At 43.5% G+C, this 16,676-nt stretch overlaps 1 pseudogene; it reads left to right on the forward strand.

Moving 5' to 3' along the window:
* The first annotated feature begins 2,194 nt into the window (after nucleotides 1-2,194).
* Nucleotides 2,195-3,924, forward strand: LOC119928223 (annotated as a pseudogene).
* The last annotated feature ends 12,752 nt before the right edge of the window (nucleotides 3,925-16,676 follow it).

Genomic DNA, 16,676 nt, shown 5'->3' on the forward strand with positions numbered 1-16,676 from the left:
CCAGGTCCACTGTATCTTCTGTGTGGCCTTGGAGAAATCACTTAACCTTTCTGGGCCTCAATTTTTTCATCTGCAAAATGGGGATAACAAATACCTGCCTCACCTTACTTCCCAGGAATATGGTAAATATAAAATGAGAACATTGATGTTGTAAAAATAAGTGCCATAGCAAGGTGTAGTCAAAAGTATAGTCTTAGGGTCCTTAACAGCCAAAATGTAGGTTTTGTAGCATAGCAGTGCATTGTTGGAAGATATCAGAGAAGACCAGGCCAGGCTGATACTCAGCAAACAGAAATGGGGCCCTCTTTTTGAGCAGAGGCCAAGAAGAGTTTGAAAGACTTAAGTTGTTACTGAAAGCACTGCCAGGTACTGCAAATAGCAAATGCAGAGGCACAACAAAGGATGATACTTGTGTGTTTAGTGGCTGGAATAACTGCCAGTTATGCATTGGTTGCCTCAGGTCACACAAAGGGTTCAACAGCAGTAAAATCATCTCTAAACACCAAAGCTGGATCTATGAAGTACCAAGTCACTAAATACCTATAGGTATACCTGGTTAGGGAGAGGGATTCATTCTTTAAGGTTCTTAAGTACTACTTAGTGAACTCTCTCAATCAATAGCAGGGTTCAACTGAGGCCTGGAGGAAAAGAAAACCCTCCTCCCTCTCCCCACAGCCTTATCTCCTTCCCCTACCCACAGCACCTGTATATATGTATATATGTTTGTACGTATTTATTACTCTATTTTATTTGTACATATTTATTCTATTTATTTTATTTTGTTAATATGTTTTGTTTTGTTCTCTGTCTCCCCCTTCTAGACTGTGAGCCCACTGTTGGGTTCTGACATATGGCAGACAACTCTGAATTTTTCAATTAGTTCTCTTTGTGCAACCGGCTGTAGGCACAAATCTAATCCTTTAGGGAAAATGGGAACACAGTAATTTGCTTTTTGTCCTACAGTAAGTTCAATTTCCATGTGTAAATATCTCTGCAGTACACCTCATGACATTTTAGTTGAAAAAAGTCTGCAAACTAGGTCTTCGTATTTCATCATGAGAAACAGCATGGTAGAGTGGATACAGCACAGGACTGGGAGTCAGAAGGTCATGCGTTCTAATCCCAGCTCTGCTACTTGTCTGCTGTGTGACCTTGGGCAAGTCACTTCACTTCTCTGCACCTCAATTACCTCATCTGTAAAATGGGGATTGAGACTGTGAGCCCCATGTGGGACAGGGACTGTGTCTGACCCAATTTGCTTGTTTCCACCCCAGCACGTAACAAATACCATAATTATTATCATTATCACAATAATATTTAGTCTACAAGTTGCAGAAGCCCTCTTCATGCCAAAAGGAGCTTTTAGAAATTTCAGAGCTCTTCAAAGAAATGTTTAATATTTATATGTTAAATCTAGAAGTTAATCCCTTAAATTTCTGAACATGTCAAATTTTTTTCTTATCTTAGGCTTAAAATACCTATTTTTAACAAGTAGTAATGATGATACAAGCATTTATTGCATGCCTACTTTGCAATACGTTGTACTAAGCATTTAAGAAGGATAAGTGGTGACATTTCCTGACCATATAGAGCTTACCTTCTAATGGGTGAGCTAGGCAGAAAAGTATTTACAGAGTAATCAAAATAAATAGAATGTACAATGGAATAAAGGGAAGAGAATGGGTATATAGGGACATAAGTTTCAGAGACAACTGATGGTCTTATATGACAATTTTGATTCTGGGAAGGCACACTGAAGGAGGTAGGTTTTCAGGAGGGCTTTGAATGTACAGAGGGTGGTGGTTTATCAGATTTAGGAAGAGAAGGAATTCCAAGCCAAGGGAAGAGTCTCAATGAGGGGAGAGAGGTGGACTAGTGAGAATGAAGTACTCTTGGCAGATTAGCCTGAGGACAAACAGAGCGAGTTGGGGAATAGCAGTTTGGAAGCGATCATATAGTTAAGATGGGTGAGTTGGTGGAGAGCCTTGAAGCCAACTGGGAGGAGTTTTTATGTGATGCTTAGAGACACAGGGAGCCAGTGGAGGATTTTGAGGAGTGGAGAAATGTGTGTCGAGTGATCCTTCAGGAATATGGTCTTTGCAGCAGCTTGTAGTATAAATTGGAGATGGGAGAGACTGGTGGCAAAGAGACCAATAGGGAGTCTAACACAGTAGGCGCTGGGACTGAGAGCAGAATGTGCAGCAGCTTCCTGGCAGAGGATTACCAGCTGTGCCTGGTGAGAGAGAGCAGCAGAAGGGCCATGGCAGGGTCTGTTCTGCAGGCCGTGCTCTGGCAGATTCTGGTGGAGGACTTTGATCTGCATGGGGTGCTGCAGGATGATATCCTGGCCCTGTTCACCAACAGATGGGCTATAGGGGCTGTGGAATCTGACCCCTGCCCTCCAGTGCCTGGCCAGGGCCTTTGAGGTCCTGGAGCTAGCGGCCGTCAATCTTTACCTTTTCCGTTATTGGAAACGGTTCAACGCTATCTAGTTCTGGGAGCTATGTGCACTCTCTGCAGACGGTGCTGTCAGGGGACCTTGTCACCGACAGCTTCCTGAAAATGAGCTAATAATAGTAATTGTGGTATTTGTTAAGCGCTTTTTATATGCCAGGCACTGTTCTAAGCACTGGGTTGGGTACAAGCAACAAATCAGTTTGGACACAGTTTCTGTCCACAGTCTTAATCCCCATTTTACAGATTAGGTAACTGAGGCCCAGAGAGGTGAAGTGACTGTCCCAATGTCACACAGCAGACAAGTGGCGGAGCCAGGATTTGAACTCATAACATTTTGACTTGCAGGCTTGTGCTTTATCCACTATGCCATGCTACTTCCCAGCAACCAAAGAGACAATCACCATGTGGTGGTAGCCTTTCTGTCCATGGACTATGAGCTGATTCAAGTGACTCTGGGCTGTTTTGCACTAAAGCTCGAGTGTGTGATCGATCCTAACCAAGCTGGGCACCAGCTTGGTGTCAGCGGAACAGCTGATCCATGAAAGGCGAGCCAGCGTTGATGTAGACGCCTCATGTGAGTATAAGCTTCACCGGCGACTGTCCCAGGGACTGGGTGGGAACATACCCTCTGGGATCTTGAGCCGCTTACCCTCCTGACATTGACCCGTACTGGGATACATTGGCAAGACAGCCTTGCTGAAGTGACCTCATACAATGACATAGCCAGCCTAGAATCCTTTCCTTTAGAACTGCCTTACCATTCCCTATCTCTGGGATCAGAGTTCAAACCTGTGAGTCGCCAAATGCTGAGTTTCCAGCTCCTTGGAGATATGGGAAAATGAGACAAGCTGGGAACCCATGAGCAGGGCCGAGCCAAGCCCAGAGAACCTGGACTATCAGGACTAAGAGGATTCTGACACTGAAACAGCCACCTTTTCCTTCATCTCCTTGTGGAGGGAACTGATCCAAATTGATGACCTCAGGGCCACAGACTACTTGAGCACCAGTGACTGTGGGCAATCAGGTAACACAAGCCCCCCACTCTACTCTCCCTCCCCATCTTTAAGTTGTTTTCCCTAGCTTGCATGCACTTTCCTTCACCCCGTGCACCTCGGAGTCCTCCCCCTGCTTCCCAGAGCATCCTCCATCCTGGCAGTGCTTCCTGCATTGTTTTCCAATTTCCTGACCATGTGACTCTTGCCCCAGTTGCAGCCCTTGGGAACAAACCCAGAAGCAGATCCTAAGGGTGGACCAAGACAGAGGAGAAATCCGGGAGGGGACCACCACTCCTTCCTCCACCTCATCCCCAGAGAGAATGACAGTGGTGGTCATGGGGGCTGCATGAAGAGGCCATCCAGGCCAGGAAACCAGAAAACAGTTGGTTCCAGCAGGGGAATGTGAGGAGGAATGGCAGGGATGGTGGATGAGGAAGCACAGTCTCCCCCCGGCCCTGTCCACTCTTCAACCTTCCAGCACTATTTTTATAATTTTTTTTACGTTTCATCACAGACTGGCCCTTTTCCTGGCTGCAGCTGGGGTCACAACAGGGACAAAGATCAGGCCAAGGGAGGATGGGAAAGAAGGAGGATGGGAAAGAAGGAAAGCAGAAGTGATCTGCCCCAGCCATCCTATCCCCACCCAAGCTGGCCGAGTCTCCTTCATTGTGGTGGCCCATTGTGGGAGCTGCTAGCAGGGAAGGAGTCAGCTCGATCTGGACAGGGAAAAAAACCTAGAAGAACCAACCCCTGGCAGGAAAGAAGAGAGTCAGTGGTGGGGAGACCACAGGGGCAAGGCATGGAAATCACTGTAAAGCCCAGGCTGGCAAACAAATTTTCAAATTATAATGGAGAGTAGTTGGACAGAAAAGGAAGGAAAAGTTGTAAAATGTACAGGAGGTAATGTAGTTAAAGTGATCCATCTGGCAGAGTCACCAGGGAGGATGGACTCCCTGATTCTTTTCTGATTAAGAGCAAGTTGAGCCCATTGTTGCACCACTACTTAGCCATGATATCCACTCCATGCTATAAACATAAGCAATCATTCTGTGCTCAGTGGACTTGTTAGCTACATCATTTTCAATATGAGGGATATTTGCTTCCTCTAATTTTTATGGTATTTGTTAAACACTTACAGAACTGTTCTAAATGCTAGAGTAGATACAAGTTTATCAGGTTGGACACAGTCCCTGTCCCACATCAGGCTCACAGTCTAAGTTGGAGGGAGGAGAGTAAAATTCCCATTTTCAAGATGAGGTAACTGTGGAACAGAGATGTGAAATGGCTTCCCAAGGTTACACAGCAGGCAATTCGTGAGTGCGGATTAAAACCCAGGTCCTTTGAATCCCAGGCCCATGTGCTTTCCCCTAGGCCATGATACTTCTCTAGTGTTTGCATGGCCCATGTTGAAACATGATTTGCTGAACTTTCCTGCAGGCTGTCCAAAAATTATTTTAAAATCTTTTCTTTACATTTCTGGGAGATCAATTCTGGGCCAACCTACCTGGGAGAATTCCTCAGCTGCAACTGCTTTCACATTTGCAAGGCCTTGCCCATTACAGGGGTCAGGGGTTCTGCAGTTGCATCACAAATGGAGGGATTTCTTGATAGCCCAACAGTTCTTCCAAGAGGAGCTTGTATGACCAGTGAGCCATTCTACACAGGTCAAAATGCAGTTGGGATTTTGGACACTGGCAATGTGTCATTTGTAGCTCCTTAAAAGTGTCTTGCCTTATAAAGCTCTGTAAAAATGGCTCAGTTGTATTTCAAGGACAAATTTTTTTAACACCTCATTGCCTGATTATTTCTGTTCAGAGGAGACATTATAAGAAGTGTATGGTTTGAAAAGAGCCAAGAAAAGTTTTTGTAAGCTTAGTGAAAATGGAATAAAAGCAATGTATGTGTCTTGGTTTACGTCGTTCATTCATTCATTCAATCAATCATTTTTATTGAACACTTACTGTATGCAGAGCACAGTACTAAGTGCTTGGGAAGTACAAGTAGGAAACATATAGAGACAGTCCCTACCCAACAATGGGCTCACAGTCTAGAAGGGGGAGACAGACAACAAAACAAAACATATTAACAAAATAAAATAAATAGGATAGTAAATATGTACAAGTAAAATAAATAGAGTAATAAATCTGTACAGACATATATACAGATGCTGTGGGGAGGGGAAGGAGGTAGGGCAGGGGGGATGGGGAGGGGGAGAGAAAAAAGGGGGCTCAATCTGGGAAGGCCTCCTGGAGGAGGTGAGCTCTCAGTAGGGCTTTGAAGGGAGGAAGAGAGCTAGCTTGGCGGATGTGTGGAGGGAGGGCATTCCAGGCCGGGGGAGGACATGGGCCTGGGGTCGACGGCGGGACAGGCGAGAACGAGGCACAGTGAGAAGCTTAGTGGCAGAGGAGTGGAGGATGAGAGCTGGGCTGTAGAAGGAAAGAAAGGAGGTGAGGTAGGAGGGGGCGAGGTGATAGAAAGCCTTGAAGCTGAGAGTGAGGAGTTTTTGCCTGATGCGTAGGTTGACTGGTAGCCACTGGAGGTTTTTGAGGAGGGAAGTAACATGCCCAGAGCATTTCTGTGTAAAGATGATCCAGGCAGCATCGTGGAATATAGACTGAAGTGTGGAGAGACAGGAGGATGGGAGATCAGAGAGGAGGCTGATGCAGTAATCCAGTCAGGGTAGGATGAGAGATTGAACCAGCAGGGTAGCAGTTTGGATGGAGAGGAAAGGGTTGATCTTAGCGATGTTGCGGAGGTGAGACCGGCAGGTTTTGGTGACGGATTGGAAGTGAGGGGTGAACGAGAGAGCAGAGTTGAGGATGACACCAAGGTTGCGGGCTTGTGAGACAGGAAGGATGGTAGTGCCATCTACAGTGATGGGAAAGTCCGGGAGAGGGCAAGGTTTGGGAGGGAAGTTATTCTTCCCATGATGATAAACACCCAGGAGAGCAGCTATCAGAATACTCCTCCAAGTATCTCTTAGTGCCGCCACTAAAGACAGAATACTGAGATGGGATTGCCACCAAGAAATGAATTTTATTATGGCAGGGAACATGTTTTCCAACACTGTTACATTCCCCAGCACTTCATAGAGTGATTTTCATACAGTAAATGCTCAGTAAATATGGTTAAATGATTCTTTGAACTGTACTTATTCTTATTCATTATTCTTTTGGTTACAAAATAGCTAAAGAGAAATTGTGATTCTTCCCCACTGCTTGGAGCAGGTTACTCACTTTTGGAAACCACATTAACTTTCAGATCACTAGAAATGATTAGTTACCCTGATGATAGTACAGAGTACTCATTTGTACTGAGTGTGTGTGTGAGTGTATGTGTTTCTATAGTGTAGGCATTTAGAACTCTTTTGTTTTGTTGTTTTGTTTTGTTGTCTGTCTCCCCCTTCTAGACTGTTGTTGGGTAGGGACCATCTCTATATGTTGCCGACCTGTACTTCCCAAGTGCTTAGTACAGCGCTCTGCACACAGTAAGCGCTCAATAAATATGATTGAATGAGCGAGCGACAAGCAGGGTCATTAAACACCTGCATCTCTCCCAGTCTCAGCCTCCTGTAATCCCCAGTTTTGCAACAGGAATGACACAGTTATAAAGTGTGATGAGTCCTTTTAATGAGGTTCTCCCGGTCTAAAGGATGGCATGGATGAGCACACAGTCAAGTTTAGAAAAGCAAGGAAAGTGACCTAAGAAATAGAGCCAAGGGAATAGGTAGAGAAGAAGCAGCCGTGGTCTAGTGGAAAAAGCACAGGCCTGGGAATCAGATGACCTGGATTTTAATCCCAGATCCACTACTTGCCTGCTGTGTGACCTTGGCTGTGTCACTAACCTTCTCTGTGCCTTCAATTGTAAAATGGGATTCAATACCTGTTCTCCCTCCTGGACTGTGAGTCCAGAGTGAGACAGGTACTGTGCCCGAGCTGATTAACTTGTATCTATCCCAGATCTTAGAACAGGCCTTGATGCATAGTAAGTGCTTAACAAATACCATATAAAAAAAGAAGAAGAAGAGAGTTTGGTTAATAGGTTATTAGAGATAATTATTGGGGAATACCAAATGTAACATCCTTACCCGTGATGATTAATACCCAGGAGAGCAGCTATCAGAATACTCCTCCAAGTATCACTTCGTGCCACCACTAAAGACAGAATACTGAGATGGGATTGCCACCTAGAAATGATTTTTTTTACAGCACGAAACATGTTTTCCAACACTGTTACATTCCCGAGCACTTCATAGAATGATTTTCACACAGTAAATGATCAATAAATATGGTTAATTGAACTGTACTTTCATGAAGAGCCTGAGGAAGAATTTCTCAACTGAGAAGGAATTGAGAAGCCACTATAAAGGTATGGAGATGGATGATGATGTGACTTTAAAACTTCTTTTCTCAGATGGAGGGAATGTCAGTTCCCCAGGTCTGCATCCTCGTCAAATGTAATCTTGGAGACGAAAATTAATTTATGGGGACATACCACTTCCACTGTCTAGAACAGTTAATGTTGATACGCTTTGTCAATTTATGAATCATCTTTCAAGCTTTTTCAATTACGTCAACCTTGTTCAGCATTCAAGGGAAATACTAATTTTGGAGCGTTGTGGGATTTATTGAGAGAGCCTGCCTGGGTATTTCTGACTCGTGATTTTATGATTTCAAAATATTTCAGGTATGTAAGCATATGACCATGTGGGAATTTATGAACGTGTAAATGGGATGTGAGGGCAGTGCCTTCTTCAGACTGAGTGAGGTGGCCGCCTCAGGGTGCGCCATCGAAGGAGACACTGGGCAGCTGCAAAGTGTAAACACTTAAAAGCAGTGTGGCCTGGTAGAAGGAGCATAGACTGAGACACAAGGGCCTGGGTTTACCCTGCTCCACCACTGCTGGGTGGAATTTTGGCAAGGCACTTTACTTCTCTGTGCCTCAGTTTCCTCATCCCATTCTTTCTCCTACTTAGATTGTGAGCCCCAAGTGGGACAGGGACTGTGTACAACCTGATTATCTTCTATCAAGTAAGTGCTTAACAAATACCACAGTTATTATTATTATCATTATTAATATATGAAAGTATCCAACCTCCCTGAGACATAGTCAAAAACGTGAATAACTAGAAAGGAAAGCACAATGACTCCAGAGCAAGGGAGAAAGTTCATTGGTCCCTCCCAGCAAAATGCTACTGTACAAGTTATGGGGTGGACTTCTTTGTTGCATCATACAGAACAGAAAGAGGTGGTAAATTTTCCCCTTCTCAGGGGGACTAAATTCCTGAAACCAGTCATTTATGAATGAGTTTGAACCTCAGTATTCAATCCCATATCCCCATGAATACTTTTAGGCTCCCCAGCTAATTGCGGTATTTGTTAAGTACTTACTATGTGCCAATTACTCTACTAAGAGCTGGGGTTGATATAAGATAATCAGGTCAGACACAGTCTCTGTCCCACATAGGACTCACATTCTAAGTAGAAGGAAGAGCAGGTATTCAATCTGTAAAATGAGGAAATTGAAGCAGTACACAAATGACAGAGGCAGAAGTAGAACCCGGGCCCTCTGATTCCTGGGCCTTTGCTCTTTCCACTAAGTCGGTCAATCAAGTTAGTCTATCAGTCAGTCAATCAGTGGTATCTATTGAGCACTTACTGTGTGCAGAGCATTGTACTAAGCACTTTGGAGAGTATAATGCAACAGAGTTGGTAGGTATGCTTCCTGCCACAAGCAACTTACAGTCTAGAGGGGGAAATAGACATTAAAATAAATTCAGGATAGGTACGTAAGTGCTGTAGAGTGAATAAAGAGTACAAATCCAGGTGCAAGGTTGATGCAGAAGGGGGAGGGAGTAGGGGAAATGAGAGTTAGTTGGGGAAGGTATCTTGAAGGAGATATGAAGACTTTGAAGGTGGGAAGAGTGGTATTCTGTCATTCATGAAGGGAGGGAGTTCCAGGCCAGAAGCAAGATGTGGGCAAGGGGTTGATGAAAAGATAGATGAGGCTGAGGTACAGTGAATTGGTTAGCATTAGAGGAGTGAATTGAATGGGCTGGGTTGTATTAGAAAATCAGCAAGCCAAGGTACGAGGGTGAGATCTGATTGAGTGCTTAAAAGCCAATACTGCAAAGGCCACGCTGCTTTGTTTCTTCTGATATGCCTTATGATAGGCAAAACCCCTGGTTTCTCACCCCAAACTGTCTCCCAATTACCACTCCATCCATTTCCCAATTACATCCCCAGTCATTGGGGAAATGTGATCCTCTACCATATAGGCTTCATTTCCACTTCTGCACTGCTTGGTGGTCAACCAAGATCATAACCCCTGCCACACTACCCTCTGCTGTTCACACCCCTATTAAGTATTTTCTTTAACATATTCACCTTAAATAGGCCAACCTAATATTGTCCAGCCCCATCTAATGTTATTATACCCTTTATCCTTCCCTCATAATCCCTCATCTCCTCTATAAAACGGTTAAATTGGACCTTGTGGATTCCCCACTCAATCAGTCCATCGGTCAATGGTATTTATTGAGTGCTTACTGTGTACAGAGCACTGTACTAAGCTATACCCCCAACCTTGTCCACTCTAACTTAATGAATTTCAATATTAAGCTTCTAAACTGCCAGTTCACTCATACCCCTCCCCTTTCAAAACTTTCCTGGATCTTTACCACTTTTCCAGACCCTTTCCCCCTGCCCCAAACTATTGTGCCTGCCCTGGGATCACTGAAGCATATAGGTCTGCCCTTTCAACGTCATCCAGCAAATCAGTTCCCTTAACTTCATCCTTCTCTATCACTTCCACCGCCAATCCCCAGGCCTTGGATCATTCCCATATTGTTTTTCCTGCACTTTGGGTGTGGTCCTCTGTTAGAATGTAACCTCCTTGAGGACAGGAATTGTGCCTGTCAATTCTATTGTTCTTCCTCATTAGTTAGTACAGTGCTTGGCACATAGTAGCTGCTCAATAAAATTATTGGATGATCTTCACTGGATATTTATGAGGATCATAAAATGATATTTCTATTTTTCAGCAATTCCATAATCTTTTTAGAGTATTGCGATTAATTTTGGAGTCCCTAACTTGTGAATGATGGGAAACCTGAAGAGGTTTCAGAAGGAACTGGTTTATGTGGTTTGAAGATCTATAGTTCTATTTATCTATTTTGATGGTATTAACAGCCGTCTACTTGTTTTGTTTTGTAATCCATCTCCCCGCTCTAGACTATGAGCCCGTTGTTGGGTAGGGACTGTCTCTACTGTTGCCAAATTGTACTTTCCAAGCTCTTAGTACAGTCCTCTGCACACAGTAAGCACTCAATAAATACGATTGAATGAATGAATGAATGAATGAAGAGGAAGAAGCTGGTGAAGGAAGCATTTAGTGACAATCTTCAAAAATAGGAAAGATTTAAATTATGAATTACACTCTTCATCTATTACTATGCTTATTGAGGACAAAATATTTCAGGTTCATTATAAGGAAGAACTTCCTAGCTGTAGAGACAGTTAGAAACTAGAAAATGTTACCAAGGAAGATGTCGTGATCCTCCTCTCTAAATAACTTTATGAGAAAGTTTAGGCAGGTCTCTTTCTGGGGTGATTGAAAAACTCAATTCTGCCCAGAAACAGGCAGGTGGATTAGATAACTCATCAAATTCCCTCCCAGTTCTATGATTTCACTGATACTATGTATTTTTGAAATTTGAGAGAATTTACCAAAATTTGATTTCTGCATTTACATATGTATAATGGTTTAATCTAGCAATTTAAATGGAAGTGTTAATAAAGACCATGAATTGGTGACTCATTTCCATGTCTTTTGTCTTTTTTGGTCTGAGGATATCCATGCCAAGCCTGTCTTATTATACTCAAAAGTTGGATGAATTCCTAAGCCTTTTTCCTCTATTATTTAGAAAAAAATAGCTATTTCATGTTTATGCCAGAAAGCAATGTATACTCACTGTATTTCCAACATTATGTAGCACATTTGGAGCTGGGAGAAATTTAGCAAGATGAGGATAGCAAAGAGAACAAAGGAGCAGACTAGAAAGTTCAGTTGAGTAAAACTCATTTATTTTGGTGTTGCAACAGATCATGCTTTCCAGAGGGCTAGATAGTCCATTAAAGGAATGTTGGGAGCCTTTAGGAATGATTCTCTGCCCTTGCTCAACTAACCCCAAAGAGGTTGCACAAGTCCCAGAGGGGACTTCGTGACAGGCACATTGGGAAGGCAGTGGCATTGCTTATTGGTTGGAAAGGTGAAGGAAAGTTTGAAAAGAGGAAACAGAAGGGCTGTCTCTAGGTATGATGAATTAGAGTGATTACTTCAGGCCCTGTCTATCCTGGAGAGGAGTCAAAATCATAAATAATGATAATATCAATAATAATGTTAGTATTTCTTAAGGACTTACTATGTGCTGAGCCCTGTACTGAGTGCTGTGGTAGATACAAGATTATCAGGTCGCAAATGACACTCACACTCTAAGTAGGAGGAGGGAGAACCGGTATTGAATCTCCATTTTGCTGATGAGAGAACTGAGGCCCAGCAAAGTTAAGTGACTTGCCTCAAGTCACACAGCAGGTATGTGGAGGAGCTGGGTTGATAATCCAGGTCCTTTTGACTCCCACAAGGCCATGCTACAATAATGATAATGATAATAATAATAATAGCATCGAAGTGCTAACTATTTGCCAAGCACTGAACTAAGTGATGGGGTAGAAACAAAACAATTGGGTTTGACATAGTTCTTGTTCCACCTGGGACTCCTGGTTTTCTTACAGGACCATAGTGACCCATAGTGAGAATTAATGGCTCCAGGGGCTCAGTCTGGAAGCTATGATGTCTGCACTGCTGTTATTCTACTCTTTTCCTTTGCTCTCAGCCTGTATTCACCTAAGGAGGTGACTCAGGAAAAGAGGCTCAAAACACTGTCTACCAAGCAATCATATTTGGAGTCCTCTGAACACCAGTTTGATCATAAATGCATTGTAGTGTTAGGCTATTCCATGACAAGGGTAGGAAAGAGGCCCAATAGGAATTCTGAAAAATAGTTGGCTAATGTGGGCCAAAAAGACTGTGATGGCTATTAAAGTAACTGGCTGCTGAGTTATGGTGCTTCAGCATAGTGCCAGCACTGTTAGCAGTCCCTTTAATTGTAAAGAGAATTAATGGCTCCAGGGACAGAATTAATGGCTCCAGGGACTCAGTCTGGAAGTTATGATGTCTGCACTGCTGTTATTCTACTCTTTTCCTTTGCTCTCAGCCTGTATACACCTAAGGAGGTGACTCAGGAGAAGAGATTCAAAACACTGTCTATCAAGCAATCATATTTGGAGTCCTCTGAACACCAGTTTGATCATAAATGCATTGTAGTGTTAGGCTATTCCATGACAAGAATAGGAAAGAGGCCCAATAGGAATTCTGAAAAATAGTTGGCTAATGTGGGCCAAAAAGACTGTGATGGCTACTAAAGTAACTGGCTGCTGAGTTAAGGTGCTTCAGCATAGTGCCAGCCCTGTTAGCAGTCCCTTTAATTGTAAAATGAATCTCACATATAAAAAAGCTTTGCATGAATTTCACAAGGCAAATTTCACAAGTTTCAGGACAGCCAGGCAGAAATCACCTTGGTCTCTCCTGATCCCCATCTCCATATTCGTCCAAGGATTTTCTGTCCTTTAATTATTTAAAAACTGAACAGGGCCACCAACTGCTACCCACACCCAAGCCCTTCCAGATTCCCCTTCATGGTCAGTCAGGCTGTGTGCCTGGCCCAGATTGTTTCTTAATTTTATTAAAACATTTTTAAACTTAGCAGCTGTACCACTTTTTCTGCTCTTCCCAACCCCCATGTTCTGCAGCTTGCAGGTTTCCATTCCTACCCCGGCTGAAGACAGAGGGCCAGGGCCAGATCAGCATCCGGATGTAGGGTGGACAGACCTGGGTCAGGTAAACAGGCAGCAGAAACAATGGGATCACCAAGTTGACAAGTTTGGAAATTGGGCCAGTCCACTGAAAAGGATCACTTGCCAGGGAAGAACAATGGGTGTGTAGAGTCTGATGATTTGATTTTTAGAAAAAGTTGTCCCAAAAAAAGGATGGAAAACCAAAGATGGATCTGGGGAGATAGGAGAGTGGGGATAGAGTTGCTATGGAACAGGAAAACTGCCCCAGAGAATGGGGAGGATGGGACACAGTAATGACTGCATCAGGGAACTTCACCAGACAGCACAGTGAAAGCAGCTGCACTGACAGCTCCCAGCCCAGAGACCTGCAGCCTTGGTGTGGTTTTGGCTTTCTCGCTGTCTTTTAAGTCTTCACATCCATTGACTGCTAAATTTTCCCTCTTCTTTCTTCTCAACATCTTCCTCCTATGCTCCTTCCTCTCCATTCAAACAGCACCATCTGGTCCAAGATCTGGTAGTATCTCATTAGATGACTGCATCAATCTCATGGCTGCAGTCTCTGCTTCCAGCATCTCCCCACTTCAATACATACTCCACGCTGCTGCACCAATTGTTTTCTTACAGCATTATTTGGCAGATAGCTTTCAACTTAGAAACGTCCAATGGCCGAATATCTCACTCTTCAAGGCTTCAAGGCTGTCAACTTCATCTTACGTATAGCTTTCTGTCAACAATGCTTTTCCAACCTGATTGACTCCCATTGGCACACATCAGGTGTTTTAGACTTTTAACTCCCTCCTAAACCCTTGTCCTTCACTGCCCCCTCCATTTCTTGCCCCTGATATCCTTGCCCCATACTTTATCAATAAAATTGAAATGATTAGGCATGATTCCCCCCAAAATAAGCCCTAGTCTTCTATTGTCCCTTCTTCCTCCAGCCCTTTTTTGATTCTCCCATCTTTTCAGTAGGATCTCGGGAGGAAGTCTCCCGCCTCCTCTCAAAAGTCTCCCCTTTACCTGCACCTTCAACCTCAACTCATCACATTTTATCCAACACTTGTCCTCCCCCTTTTTCTCTTCCTGATCACAATCTCCAACCCCTCACTTTCCAATAGCTCCTTCCACTCTGATATTAAGCATGCTCATATCTACCCATCAAAAAAAACCTCCTTCCTACCATTCCACTCCAAACTCCTTGAATGAGTTGTCTATAACCTCTGCTTCCATTTCCTCTCCTCCAATTCTCTCCTTGACCTCATCCAATCTGGCTTCTTCCCCCTTCACTCCACAGAAGCTGCCTCTCTAGCACCTCCAATGACTTTCTTCTTGCCAAATTCAACAGCTTCTACTGCATCCTAATCCTCCTCAATGTCTCAGCTGCCTTTGACACTGTGGACCACCCCTGCCTCCTGTAAACATTATATAACTTTGACTTGGCTAATCCTGTCCTCTTCGGTTTCTTCTCCTCTCTCTCTGACCACATCTTCTCAGTCTCTTTCACAGGCTCTTCCTCTGCCTTCCAACCTCTAACTGTGGGAGTCCTTCTAGGCTAAATTCTGTGTTCCCTTTTATTCCCCATCTACACCCACTCCCTTGGAAAACTCATTCATGCCTATGGCTTCAACTACCATCTCTATGCAAATAATTCCCAACTCTATCTCTCCAACCTTAATCTCTTCTTTGCAGTCTCACATTTCCTCCTGGTTTCAGGATGTTCCAATGACAACTCACACTTAATACACCCAAAACATAACTCCTCATCTTTTCATCTAAAACCTTGCATCTAAATACTACCCTGATTTTCCTGTCACCGCCTCCACCCTCTCTGTCTCACAAACTCATACTTCAGGGGTACTCTGAACTAATCTCGCTCTTTCAAGCTGCTTATTCGGTCTGTCACCAAATGTTTTTGGTTCTTCCTTCGCAACATCACTAAAATCTACTTTTTCCTACTGGTCCAAACTGCTACAGGCTGATTCAAGTCATATCCAGACTTGACTAAAGAAGCAGCATGACTTAGTGGCAAGAGCAGGGGCTTGGGAATCAGAGGACTTGGGTTCTAATCTCACCTCTGCCACTTGTCTGCTGTATGACCTTGGGCGAGTCACTTAATTTCTCTGGGCCTCAGTAACCTCATCTGTAAAATGGGGATTAAGACTGTGAACCTCAAGTGGGACAACTTGATTACCTTGTATCTACGCAAGCCCTTAGAACAGTGCTTGGCGCATAGTAAGCACTTAACAAATACCATAATTGTTATTATCATTATTATTATTATTATCATTGACTACTGCAGAAGTCTCCTTGCTCACCTCTCTGCCTCCACTCTTTCCCCTCTCCATTCCTTACTTCACTCTTCTGCCTGGATCATTTTTCTAAAAAAAAAAAAATAGTCCATATCTGGACTGAATAAAGGCAGTGTGTGCTAGTGAATAAAGCATGGGTTTAGTAGCCAGAAGACCTGGGTTCTAATCCTGGATTTGCCACTTGACTTTCATATGACCCTTGGGAACGTCACTGAACTTCTCTGTGCCTCAGTTTTCTCATCTGTAAAATGGGGATTAAATCCTACTCCATCCTATTTAGTCCGTAAGCCCCATGTGGAGAGAGACTATGTACAACTTGATTATTTTAAATCTACCCCAGCATTTTGTACAGTGCTGGGCACACAGCAAGTGAATAACCACTTAACAAATATCACTATTATTATTACTATTATTTCCCCGCTCCTCAAAACCCTCCAATGGTTGCCCATTCACTTCCGCAACAAACAGAAGCTCCTTACCATCAACATTAGGCACTCAATCAGCTTATCCCCTCATCTTATCTCACTGATTTCCTACAACAAGATAGCCAACACACTTTAGTCTCTAACACCAACCTACTCCCTGTTCCTCATCTCATCTATCTTGCTTCAGACCCTTTGCCCAAGTCTCCCCTCTGGCCTGGAATTTTCTCCACCTTCATATCCAATAGACTACCACTTTCATCCTTTTTCCCTACTCCCTCGCCCTCTGTGTCACTTATGCATTTGGAACTGTAGCCTTGAATCATTTAATATTCATCCCATCCTCAGTCCCACAGCATTTATGTACATAACCTTACATTCTGCCATTTTCCATATCTGTAGTCTGTTTTAATAATAAAAATGATGGCATTTGTTAAGCGCTTACTATTTGCAAAGCACTGTTCTAAGCCCTGAGCACTGTTAATGTCTGTCTCCTCAGCAGACTGTAATCTCCTTGAGGGGAGATAGCGTTTCTACCAACTTTATTATGTGGTACTCTCCCAAACACTTAGTACTGGGCTC

Source organism: Tachyglossus aculeatus, chromosome 1, assembly GCF_015852505.1.
Source record: "Tachyglossus aculeatus isolate mTacAcu1 chromosome 1, mTacAcu1.pri, whole genome shotgun sequence".
In the NCBI taxonomy this organism is placed as follows: domain Eukaryota; kingdom Metazoa; phylum Chordata; class Mammalia; order Monotremata; family Tachyglossidae; genus Tachyglossus; species Tachyglossus aculeatus.